Source organism: Falco peregrinus, chromosome 2, assembly GCF_023634155.1.
Source record: "Falco peregrinus isolate bFalPer1 chromosome 2, bFalPer1.pri, whole genome shotgun sequence".
NCBI classification, from domain to species: Eukaryota; Metazoa; Chordata; class Aves; order Falconiformes; family Falconidae; genus Falco; species Falco peregrinus.
The window spans coordinates 59,882,086-59,894,315 of NC_073722.1; the positions used below are offsets into that span (position 1 = coordinate 59,882,086).

The 12,230-nt window shown below is 36.6% G+C and overlaps 1 protein-coding gene across 1 annotated transcript in view; it reads right to left on the reverse strand.

Moving 5' to 3' along the window:
• DLC1 (DLC1 Rho GTPase activating protein) overlaps window positions 1-12,230 on the reverse strand; it is a 230,734-nt gene that overhangs the window by 117,055 nt on the left and 101,449 nt on the right. The window lies entirely within an intron of this gene.

The window sequence follows — 12,230 nt, forward strand, 5'->3', positions numbered from 1 at the left end:
GTTATCTCATTTGGTACTGGGGCAACTGTTTGCACAGCTTGCTGAAAGCCAGCTCACTAAAACAACATAGGTTAAAAAACAGATAGACTTAATGTGAATCATTTCGGTGATCTGGTTTACAGAAAATGCTGAATCCCTGAACTTAAACAGTTGGGGAAACAACACTGTGACTCACTTTCAACACAAATCTCTAAGGCAATCACAACCTTCAGCCTACCTGTGCAAAGGTGAATCACAAGCTAGCCCACAGAGTACATGAAGAAGGATATATATTTTGCAAGGATAGCAGATTTGTGCATAATGAAAACCAGGAATTATTGCCTGAATTGCAAGCCAGGCTATAAATCCCATTTAAAAATTGACAGCATGCATTTGAACACAAATCCACATCAAGATCCACAGCTAAACAATTACTACAACTTTTAGGGATTCACATCTCTCTCAATGTTTCAGGTACGTAGATTTTGTACAGTTGGCTGAGCATACTACAGCTGACTACTGTAATGCCAAGAAATGAAAAATGAAGTATAGCCACAGTAAGAACATGGTGAAAGTGTTCAATTCCCATTAAAGGTCTGCTTTGTTCTGCAATTGGGTAGCTCTCCCTTATGAAATATGAGATAATTAATCATGCTCATCTAATTACATGTTGAATGAACCCTTTAAAAGAACAATGAAAAACTGCCTTAAAAGCATACGGGAAAGGAAGACAAGGGATACAATCATATTGAGTTAAGACATATGTTTACAAGAAACATTGTACAGCATGGGCTGCTGTATATGCTAACAGGGGAACATGCACATGGGTTGTGAGTCCTTGTAGGCACTACTGAATAAGGAAGTTTTGTTCCAGGTTCTGGTTCAGAGGCCTAACTTTGCTCTTTGGTCAGCTCTTGTGGTAGAGAGTTCATGACAAATAGCATTAGGGGAACTACTTTTCTTTCCTATTCCTGAGGAAAAGACTTGAATGAATGGAAACTTACCCAAGAGGAAGGCTGAAACTTGAACTATGAAGAAAATTAATTGAATAGGTGTCAAGAAAGCCTTAGCAAAAGATGGTAGAGATGAACTTAGTTTCACAGTTTATCATAGACTGAGCCATCACTTTCTGTTATTGTGCTAATGAATAGGAAAATGCTCTGGAAAATGAGCTGGAAAGACTCCCACATTCAAGTGATATAACATGACCTACAGTAAGATCCTATGTTAAGATGACTGAACTTAAGCCAGAAGTAAATACCACAAAAGTGAGGAAATCAATGAAGAAAAAGAACGCTGGATTTGTTATTTTTGTGTTTTCTGTGTAAGCAAGCAAAAAAGAACATTATTAAAAAATACCCCACATACTATGCAAGACTGGGTGGTTTACTTAAAAGCTTTAGGTGCCTTAGAATAAGTAAACTGTTGCTTAGAATGAAGGTGTGACTTCATGGGCAGAGGTCTGGCAAAGTAATTGTTGTCAGCTCTGGACCTGGAGGCTTGGAGCGATACTGGTCTTCCTTGAGAAAGCCCGGTAAACACACTCAGGAGATGTTTGGGGTAGGGCACTGAAGGCAGAAGGACTTGGGGGGAAGCAGAGTTGAAGGGCACGATGGAGTGTAATCCAGCTCAACCTCCATAAAAACTCTTGAAACTGGGAATGAAGTCCCTATTTTTAATGAAACTCATTAAATCCAGAAAGTTCAAAAATGTCCAGTATAAATTAGAAGGGTGCATAGGAAACTTAACTGAATCTTCTTAGAAATGAATCGGTGACCTATAAGGTTTGGTACATTCCTTTATGCGTTTATACTGCTCAAAATGCAGCACTGCAGTCTAAGCTACAGAGTAGTGTGTGTCCTCTGAGGCTTAGATGTGAAGCAATTTACTGACTTTGGTTTGCAAGTTAGGCACTGTGTTTCATTCAAGAGATCCAGAGCAGGCAATGAAAGAAGGAAAAAAAATTGTATTGCACCTTCAAAATCCGTTAACTATAAGCAGATATTACAGTTATGATGATAGTTAAATCATAATGGCATGCATATTTTCCAATGTCACTGGAGAGCAGAATTATGCCTCTGGTTTTCCTACCTTAATCTATGTGGGTGCTCTTTAAGAATAATCCTTAATTTAAAATTTGGCATCTTGTAAATTTTGGTTTGGTGATAACTGCTCCTCTGAAATGTATTTTATCCTGCAGTTACAGATAATGTATGGATTTTTTTGTGTGTCTGGTAATATGAATTAGCTTTTTCTTGCTCAAAGACCTTAATCTTTTAATTGATGAAATATGAAGGCCATTAGCACTTCATGAATTAAGCTACAATGCACCTAAATTCCTTCTATGATTTAACTGTTATTTGCTCCAATAATTCAAAAGATTCGGTAGTAAACACCAATATTTAATAAATCAGGTTGTTTAGCACAATGACCAGAACATGCCTTGCTACAGGCTGTGATGAAAGAAGATATCCTAATTCTATGATAAAAGTGTACACCAAAATTTGAGCTATTGACAGCATAAACCAGAATTGCTCAGAATACAGCACTTTTCTTGTTTCTTAAAAGACTATTCTATGGATGGATAAGTGTCTAATTGTTGCAAAGTCAGGCAAGTATTATGCCTTTGAGTTCACCTGACTGAATCAATGAAATCTGCTGCTTCTTATCAGCAGAAATACAGGAGCCAACTCTTTTCTGGTTGTCTGCACTGTACTGGCCTGGCCAGCACAATTCAGATTTTAAGCAGTGCTGCTACTGCATGGTGCATGGCAAACCGAGAGTTTCAGTGCTGGAATGTGTCTCATCTAGTAGCACTGTCCTTGCTGCTACTTGCTAAACACAGCTGGAAGTCTGCAATAATGCATTTACTTGCCTGTTATCTTTGACAATTACAATTCTCCATCTTACTTTGGTCCGTAGACTGAAGTCTATGGACAATCATTCAAACAAATGATTGTCCATACTGCAGAATAAAAAAAAAAGACAAAGTGTCTTTGTAGTATGTTGCTTTATATTTCAGGGTTGGTTTTTTTTTTTTTCTGTTTAAGGAAAACAGGTTAGGAAGCTTAACTAACGGATCTCAGGAAATGAAATGATCACACCATCTTCAGTTGAACTGGAATGCACTTAAGAAAATAAGAGAGAGGTTTAAGTTAGAGTCATGGGAACTGGTGAACAAAGCACCAAAAAGCTCAAAACCCCAACACAGATGTAGCAAAGATTTTCCAGATGTGGAATTCTTTCTATGGATCAGTAGAGTTAGCTTAACTTACTTAAGCTATAATGATTATTCTGGGGGAAAAAAAAAAGTATGGATCATTTCTTATCTCTCTGTCTTTTAATATAACTAAATGCAATTTACTTTGCTGAAGATTTTTATCTAGATTTGCTTTATGAAAAGATGTCTGTTTCTTATTCTTCTTAGTTTGTCTAATGTGGCATACATTGTCTCTCCGGAAATGCCTTTGAAATGTACTGCAAAACTTAATATATGTAGCAACTTCTTAGATTGGAACCTTTCTTGGTTAGTTTTTCAATATCCAGTTCCTCATTAAAAACAAAATGATGCCAAGTTTTCACTGTAACTGTAAAATATATCTATATCTATATCTCTACAGTTTCTAGTGTGGTCCCTGGTTAAATTTGTGTTTTTATATCCTTATGATACGCTTAGAATTTTTTTCTTTCCTGTTTATTCAGCTGAAGAATTGCCTTGACTTACTGTATTCTCATCCTTGATAGATTTCTGTAAATTTTAAGAACCCTCTAATTATTGCTAACAAGTTTCCTACCATGTAGAGGTTTTTTGCTATATGTTATATAGTACTCTTAATTTGATGATAAATAATTGGTACTGTTCCCTGGAGGAAATACATGCTTCTTACAAAACGTAAGAAACACTTATGACAAAAATATATTCAGCTTACATATCAGGCCGAATATTCAATACATTTTTACTACAAGATAACATGTCTGACAAATCAAAACCTAATTCAATATTTGGATTATGACTTATCCACTAGACGTTGCAATACTAATTTGACATCTTGGGCAAGTTCTGAATTGGTACATAGAGGGTTATGATTTGGATAAATCTTACAAAAATCAGTGGTAAGTGTCATTAAGTTCATTGAAGAGAGCATTATACTAATCAATTCCTCTCATTAGTTTGTCTAGACTTTTTCTAAACCTGTGTAAAACTTTAGTATCTGCAATATACTGAGGCAAGGAGTCCCATAGTTCAGTTCTAGACTGTGTGGAAAAATGCCTCCCCCTTTGTTTTGAATCTGCCACCTTTATTTGATTGTCCTCTCATTTTTTTACTGGAACAGACAAGAAATTGCACATAAACATCAAGTGGTTATCAATATAGAGTGATTAAACACTGACAGCTATTGTACTGGGAGATTTAAAAAAAAAAAAAAAAAAAAGATGAGGTGCAAAGACTTTTACTGTTGAAAAGCATGGCAGGTATAAAATCCCTGACTGCAAAATCCAGTACTGCTTTGGAGTGAATCCTACTTTAACTTGTGCAACAGAAACACTGTCTTCTACTTGATCCTTTTTTATTGTCTTATCCTGCAATAGATAATTGAATGGCTGCTAAAAGGCATTTTTCCTACAGATGCTATCTGAATCCATCCTTCAAAACAGAGTCAGACTTAAGTTGTAAGGGTGATCTGTATAAAATGTACTAGTCTGCGATCTTCCTCTAAAAGGGTGAAAGAAATTTTAGGAAAACTAGAGATTATTCCCATGAGTCTCTTTCAACTTTCCAATAATTTTCCAGCCACAAATGCCCTGATAATGATGAAATCAACCTCACAAAATTGATTAACCTGATATACACTTTAAAGTTATATCAATTATGAATGTGAAATAGAGCCCTGCTGAAGACACACCTGTGCTGACACAAGAAATATTATTCCAGTCAAAGAGTTAGCATGAGCTTACCACTAAAATAAGTCCTTGGAACTCTCCAAATGTTCTGGAGTTTCACTGCTGCTTTGAGAACCTCCCATAGTAACTACAAGAGCAAAATCTTTCTAGTGTAGGGCTTTCTTCTGTAAACAGTGCTCAATATAAGACAACTAGTAGATAAATCCTTAACAAAAGTCTCAATGTCTTTTTCTTCCTTGCAACACGAAGAAACATTTATTCCAGGATGGCATTGTAAATTAGGTAAGCTGTCTGGAGGAGGCAGTGGTTTATTTTATTATTTTTTTTTCCCTTACCTTTTAACAGATATTTTGATGGCTCTAATTTCAAACTTTATTTTGATATGTATTGAAATTGCTGGTTACTTTCCTCTTTGCCTTTCAATTCTGCTTGTTAGTGTCTACTGAGATATGATGTATCTGGCTAGCACTCTAAAATTGGTTAGCAAATATCTCATCTTATTTTAGGCCAAAGTACAGCAGCAGGTGCAATTGAATCCACCGTAGATTGGGCTTTAAATTAATACCTACCAATTGAACTAAAGAGGCTATTCACTCAGAGAAGATTTCAATGAAATAATTTTAGACTTGGATTTAACAAGCTTCTACTTCCATGCTTAGTTCAAACTCATGTGACTGGATTACCTGCAGGAATAACTCCTTGCAGATTCATAGTTTATAGACCATTTGGCAATTGTGTCTATAAACATGGTGTTCAGTTCTTTATTTGTAAAACTTATGAATTAAGCAACAATTTCATGCAGTTATCTGATTCTTTCCTCAAACGTCATGAAGGGGAAATTCACTAATAGCCAAAATCAACAAAAAAGTAGGTTGAAGATGGTAATAAAGCAATTGCATGAGACAACCGACTGACTTTGCATATAAGAATTACACACTGGTGCATATTAAAGATAAATGACATCTACCATATCCTAAAGAATCAGCATTTGATTTGATTGCCACTTCCTGACAAGTGCAAAAGCAATCTAATTTTACAAGAGTATTTGCAGAGGAGATTTGAGACACTGGCTAAACTTGACTACTAGATACCACAAGGTATTTTAAAATCTTCAAGGTAATGAGAACCACCTTTTATCAGATATGGTTAGAACCCTTGTTATTACAGACAATAAAAAAATCTAGTTGATTAGGCTAAACATACTACAAGGAGATACAGAAATTCTCTCAATCATTACTTGCTATACAAGAAGGTATTCAGAGCAGAAATCAACAGCTCTAACAAGGGAAAAAAACCGATTCTGAGCAACCTGTGACACTGCAGTTATATACAGCCCTATCACCGTGCTGCCACAGAAGGTTCCATATCACGAAGAAACTTTTGCCTCCAGGTGTGCCTAATCCAAAGTGTGCTATTGGGTGTTTCTCATCTGATTTTCAGCATGTCCTTAGAGAAATGGAAATAAACATGGTTTCTTTATAAAACATCAAAGAACTCTCTCTTTTCCCTAAGGAGCTTGAAAAGGACCTTTTTATTCCAATGATAGGAGTTTAAATTGTGTATATGAGTACCTAAAACATAGAAACAACAAAACCCTGTGCTGGCTATCTGGGATGGAAACCATTTCTTATCCTTCTGTTTTAACAGATGCAAAAAGAGAAAAATTATCCCACTGCACTTCCTTAAGTGCTCTAAGCTCTTCATATTAAAGACGATTTAAAATTATTCAGCTCTTTGGTTCATTTTCAAAAACTCTGAAACAACTTAGCAGTCCAAGTCCTATTTTCAAATATAGAGGAGCATAATGCGATCTTACAGATGATTTGAATGTTGTCTAGGAACCCAAAGAAGTAAAGAAGAGCTTATTAAATTTTTGAGAAATGATTAAGTACCTTCATAATTCTGTGCCATGTGCAGACTTTACTACTCAAAGGTAACATTTACAGGGAAAAAACACAACAAAGAGTGTCTTTTTCACCTTCAGATACCAAAATAACTATGAAAATGTAGCCAAAAGTTAAATTTAAAATTTGGCTCTGGGCATCTCAACTTTTCAGAAGCTGACTGTTTCTGGACACTGAAAAAGAAAGCCCATGTCCTGTTTTCCAAATCAAGAGTCACATCACTACTTTGGAAACCATAGCCTAATGGTTACATGTCAATATCAATGAGGACCAAATGAAATATAATCCTTTTCATCTGAAGCAACATAAGTCTTTACCATTAACTCAGTCCAAACAAAATTAGTCTAGAAATAACTAGATTAATTGGTTATCATCATTCTCTGTTATTCTTGTGTCCTGGTTTTGGCTGAGATTAAGTAAATTTTCTTCTCAGTAGCTGGTACAGTGCTGTGTTTTGGATTTGGTATGAGAATAATGTTGATGACACACTGATGTTTTAGTTGTTGCTAAGTAGTTCTTACTCTAAATCAAGGACTTTTCAGGTTTCCTGTGCTCTGCCAGTGAGCAGGTGCACAAAAAGTTGGGAGGGAGCAAAGCCAGGACAGCTGACCCCAACTGACCAAAGGGATATTCCATACCTTAGAATGTCATGCTTAGCATATAAAGCTGGGGGAAGGAGAAGGAAGGGGAGGCATTTGGAGTGATGGTGTCTGTCTTCTCAAGTAACTGCTATGCATGATGGAGCCCTGCTTTCCTGGGGATGGCTGAACACCTGCCTGCTGATGGGAAGCCATGAATGAATTCCCTGTTTTGCTTTGCTTGCTCATTTGGTTTTTGCTTTACCTGTTAAACTGTCTTAATCTCAGCCTATGAGTTTTCTCACTTCTGCCCTTCCAATTCTCTCCCCTATCCCACTGGGGCAGAGGGAGGGAGTGAGCAAGCGGCTGCGTGGTGCTTAGTTTCATGGCTGGGGTTAAAACTGTCACATTACTACTTTGGAAACCATGGCCTAAGGATTACATGTCATTTTTAATTAGGACCAAGTGAACTAGTTTATATTTCATCTGAATCAACAAAGGTCTTTACCATGAATTCAGTCTCAACAAAGTTAGGCTAGAAATAACTTGATTAATTGTTTATCACTATTCTCTGTTATTCTTATTACGTCCAAAAAAAGGAAAGAAAAATTTGTTTATGTTTGCTTTAATTTAAAAGCTATTTTGGTCAGGGACTACCTCCTTTAGAATATTTCTGGTATCCAATACATACAATAAGGGACCACAATTTGGGCTGGGTCTTATAAAAGCTACCAAACCACTACGTAACTGATAACTGAATACTGAAAAGCAACTTGATTAAGATTAAATATATGATACTAACCAGAACATACTGAGTAACAGTTTACAGTCTCTATGGTGGTGTTCTAAAATGTAAGCACTTTAGAATTAGTTGTAATGTAATACTAAACTGAATTTGCTGAAAGTAACAAATTTGTAACCCTTCTGCTGTATTTTCTGCTTTGACAACAAAGAGCTCAATCATGAAACACTGTTTCCCACAATGTTTTTGTTTGGAAGTTAGGATTTTACAGTTGAGAAGAGTGGATAAATAAATGATAAAAACTGACTGGAGAGCAGCTCTATGGAAAAGGCCCCAGGGTCTTGGCAGACAGCGAGCTGAGCATGAGCCAGCAGTGTGCCCTGGCAGCAAAGAGAGCTGGCAGCATCCTGGGATTTATCAATAAAAGCATAGCCTGTAGATTGAGGGAAGGGATTATCCCCCTCTATTCAGTGCTTGGTAGACCACATCTGCCATACTGAGTCCAGTTTCAGGATCCTCCCAATAGAAGAAAGATATTGATAAAAGGGAACAATTCCAGGGGAGGGCCACCAAGCTGCTGAGGGTCTGGAACACTTGGCCTGTGAACTGAAACTGCAGGACTTGTTCAGCCAGAAGAGATGGCTTTTGGAGTCCTACCAGTAGCTCCCCAGGACCTCATGGGAGGGCAATGAGAAGATTGAATTAGGCTTTTCACATAGTGCATGTGAGAACAACAAAAGACAACAGGCATAAACTGAAACCAGAAGGCATCAGACTGGGTATAAGGAAAACAGTCTCCTCCGTGGAGACAATACAGCTGGGGAGCAGGGAGCCTACAGAGATTGCACAAACTTCATTTGAAGGTTTTTAAGACTGGACTGCATAAAGTCCTGAGCAACTTTGGCTTCAGGTCTGGCCCTGCTTGAGCAGGAGATTGGAGAAAGGACTTCCAAAGGTCCCTTTCAAGAGAGTTATCTTTTGTTTAACTGTATTTCACTAATAGGTGATGAAGTCTGTTGTAAGAGATATTCTTACAATTTATCAATCTGTGATGAAACTTATATTATTAGTGTCAAAATATGTTTAAGACGTCAGTGCTAATGCTGCCTTTTTTTTTTTTTTTCCCCCTAATCACATAGCCTCTGGGATATAAATAACTTGCCTTAACAGGGAAATTATATGTTGCCTTAAAACCACATTGGATTGGACAGAAATGGGGCAGCTGAAAGACTTAGCATGATGGCCAGCAGCAGTAATTACTCAGGTGGCACTCTATACATATTTATTCCTATCAGGGAAACATCTTGTTTAGAATTAAGCCAATTCTAGTACAGAACTTCAGAAAAGACAGCAAAACAGCAAAGGAAAATTCAGTTGCTAACCACAGGAATATAAAGCACTGAGCGACTACTTGTTTTCACTAAAGTGAATACTGACATTTAAATATCTGTCCAGGAAACATTTAAAGATGTTTCCACAATTAACACAATCATCACAGAATCTAGGAAAGTGTCATAGGTACAAAAGCATTAAAGTACAAGTTATGGAGCAATGCAAAGTAACAGCCTATCCTTGTTATTGGCCTAAAATAATTCAGTTTAGCTTTTCTTTCTAAGTATACTAAAGATCAAAATAGATGAGACTATATTAAAGAAATGAAAAAAAAAAAGCCTTTGAAGATAACAACAGCATATTTTGATTGAAAAAGTTCTTCCAAAGAAGTATATAAGCAGGTCCATAGTGATGGCCCATACCAATGCAGGTGAAATAAGAAAACAGAAGCTGGCTAAATATTTAATATTTATTAAATAAATATTTATTTAGATGTACTTTGTCATTATGCAGGGACTGAATGAAATTTGTTTTAGCTTTCCAGAAAACACCTGTTTTCCTGTTCAGGCATGGGACCTGTATGTTTGTGTCCTGCTTCAATGGTCTACAGTCTTCTTGACTGCTGGATCCCTCTCACAGCACATTCACAATACCCAGCTCTACCCTTCGCTTTTTAAGAATCAAGAAAGGAATATAAAAGAGAAAATCATGAGGAGTTTTAGGGGCCATCCTGTGTCCAGTGCATTTGGCATGGTTTTAAGTGGACTTTCAGAGGAAAGCTGTAGTCCCAAGGATCTACTGTTACTTCCAAAACCTAAAGAAAATGGCCATGGTACCTTAAGATTAATGAGACTTTGGCTTTGCATAGTGCTACATGCATTTCAAAATTTATGTATTTATATACACATGTATACTAGTGAATATGGTATGACTTTTAAAAGCAAAGTAATTTATTCAGAAACAACTACAGTAGTGTGTGGTTAATAAGCCACTAAAAATCAAATACCTAAAATCATGATATCAGCTATTTTACTGCATTTAGAAAAAATAAAGAAAAATCAAACCCTAAACATCATCAGGAATCTTAGCATGAAATGTCAGCTTTTGGTATCTATTGGCATCATAAACCTTTTTTTCTAGTAAATGAAATAAATGACAGTGGAATAAAAATATATCTATTAGTTTCTAATAGTGTTCAGTAGACATCCATGCATATTCTGGCAGAGTCTCTGTAACTGCTTTTTAGCATGACAGATTGAAGTGCGAGTGCTCACCTGACATTTTTATTTAGAAACAAAACACTCCCCTAAATCAAATTTCATAACTTTTGCAACATCAAGATTACCTAGCTAGGAACTGATACTTCATACTAAAGTCTCACAAAACCACTAAGATTGTTCTGCCAAAACAAGTTATAATACTTACAAAAATGAACAATTGATATTTAATTTTGCCCAATTTATTCTAGAACACTGGCTAGAGATATTGTAAAGCAACCAGAAAACTGCTGCTAATTAACTTGTATTTCTTTCCAGTTTATGTGGAAACTAATATCCTGTAGCCAGTCAGATTAAATTTGTTAATGTTTGCTTTAGGTTCAAAATAAGCTATGTATGTATGAACCTTTAATTACTTTATTAAAACAGAGCATCCAGTGGACAGCGCTCGTAGAAAGAATTGATTTATCTGGATCTAGAATATATTTGTAAAATCTAGTGAAGACTTTTTTTTTTCCTTTTTGATTAGAGCTGCAGTTAAATGAAACTAAAAGAGCTCTACCTATTGGGCCAAGCAGTTGGTCTTTTATGTGCCTTGTTTAATGACAGTGAACTTGTCACTACTGGATTTTCAAGGTCCTCCCACTGTGAGTTCTGACAGATGGGCCCGACCCACCTTGTCATCACTCCATCACCTCCTGTTCTACAGCTTGTCTCACCATGGGGCCAAGCACCAAGTGTCCTCTGCTGCCTGACACTGACAATCAAAGGTCTGTGAGAGGAAGTACCCTGCCGTTAAGGTCCCTTTAATCACTGTGTATTTGTCTTCCTTGTGAATCAAATGCAACCAGGAAATTAACACCAAAGGACATCGACCCTGTACTATATGAAATAGTATCCTTACCAGAGATCTAGAGATGATGCTGGGGGTGCGCTGGGAGGTGGAAATAGATTTGTTCACTGCTGGGCCCATATTGCAATACTAACACTGGGGAGCTTTCAAACACTACGTTGGCCAGAGATCCAATGACACTGCTGTCTTTGTCCTTAATACTTTATCCTTGTTTGCTGCTGATCACCAAAAGAGAGATGAGAAATGGGCTATCAAATCTGTTCTACTCCATGTCAAAGACTGACACTTTTATTTGTCCGGGAGTAGACCTTTCTAACCTACTAGTTAGGGAGAGTACTGAAGAAGTTGTGCACTTTTTTTCATAGTATGTCTTTAAAGCAAGAGGGAATATTTTGGTAAAATCATGAAAGCTCTTAAAAGCATGTTCACTTGCTATTCTGCTAGGGAGTTTTTACCGCTACAGAGGGGTAGCGTCCCTTGCTTTTTTGTATCATCATGCGTTCTGTATTTTTTAATTGATCCAAGTTTGTACTTAATAACTAAAATGTAGAACTCAATGACTTAAAAACCCTTATTTTGTTTTTAGAGCAGCAAGGTGTGTTCAACCAAAACACCACAGAGCAGTTGTTTTATGCACAGGAAAAATTTGTTATAATGCTGAACATTATGGGTCAATGGTGTGAATATTTTTTTAATATTTATTTAGGGCTAGACTAAACCTTC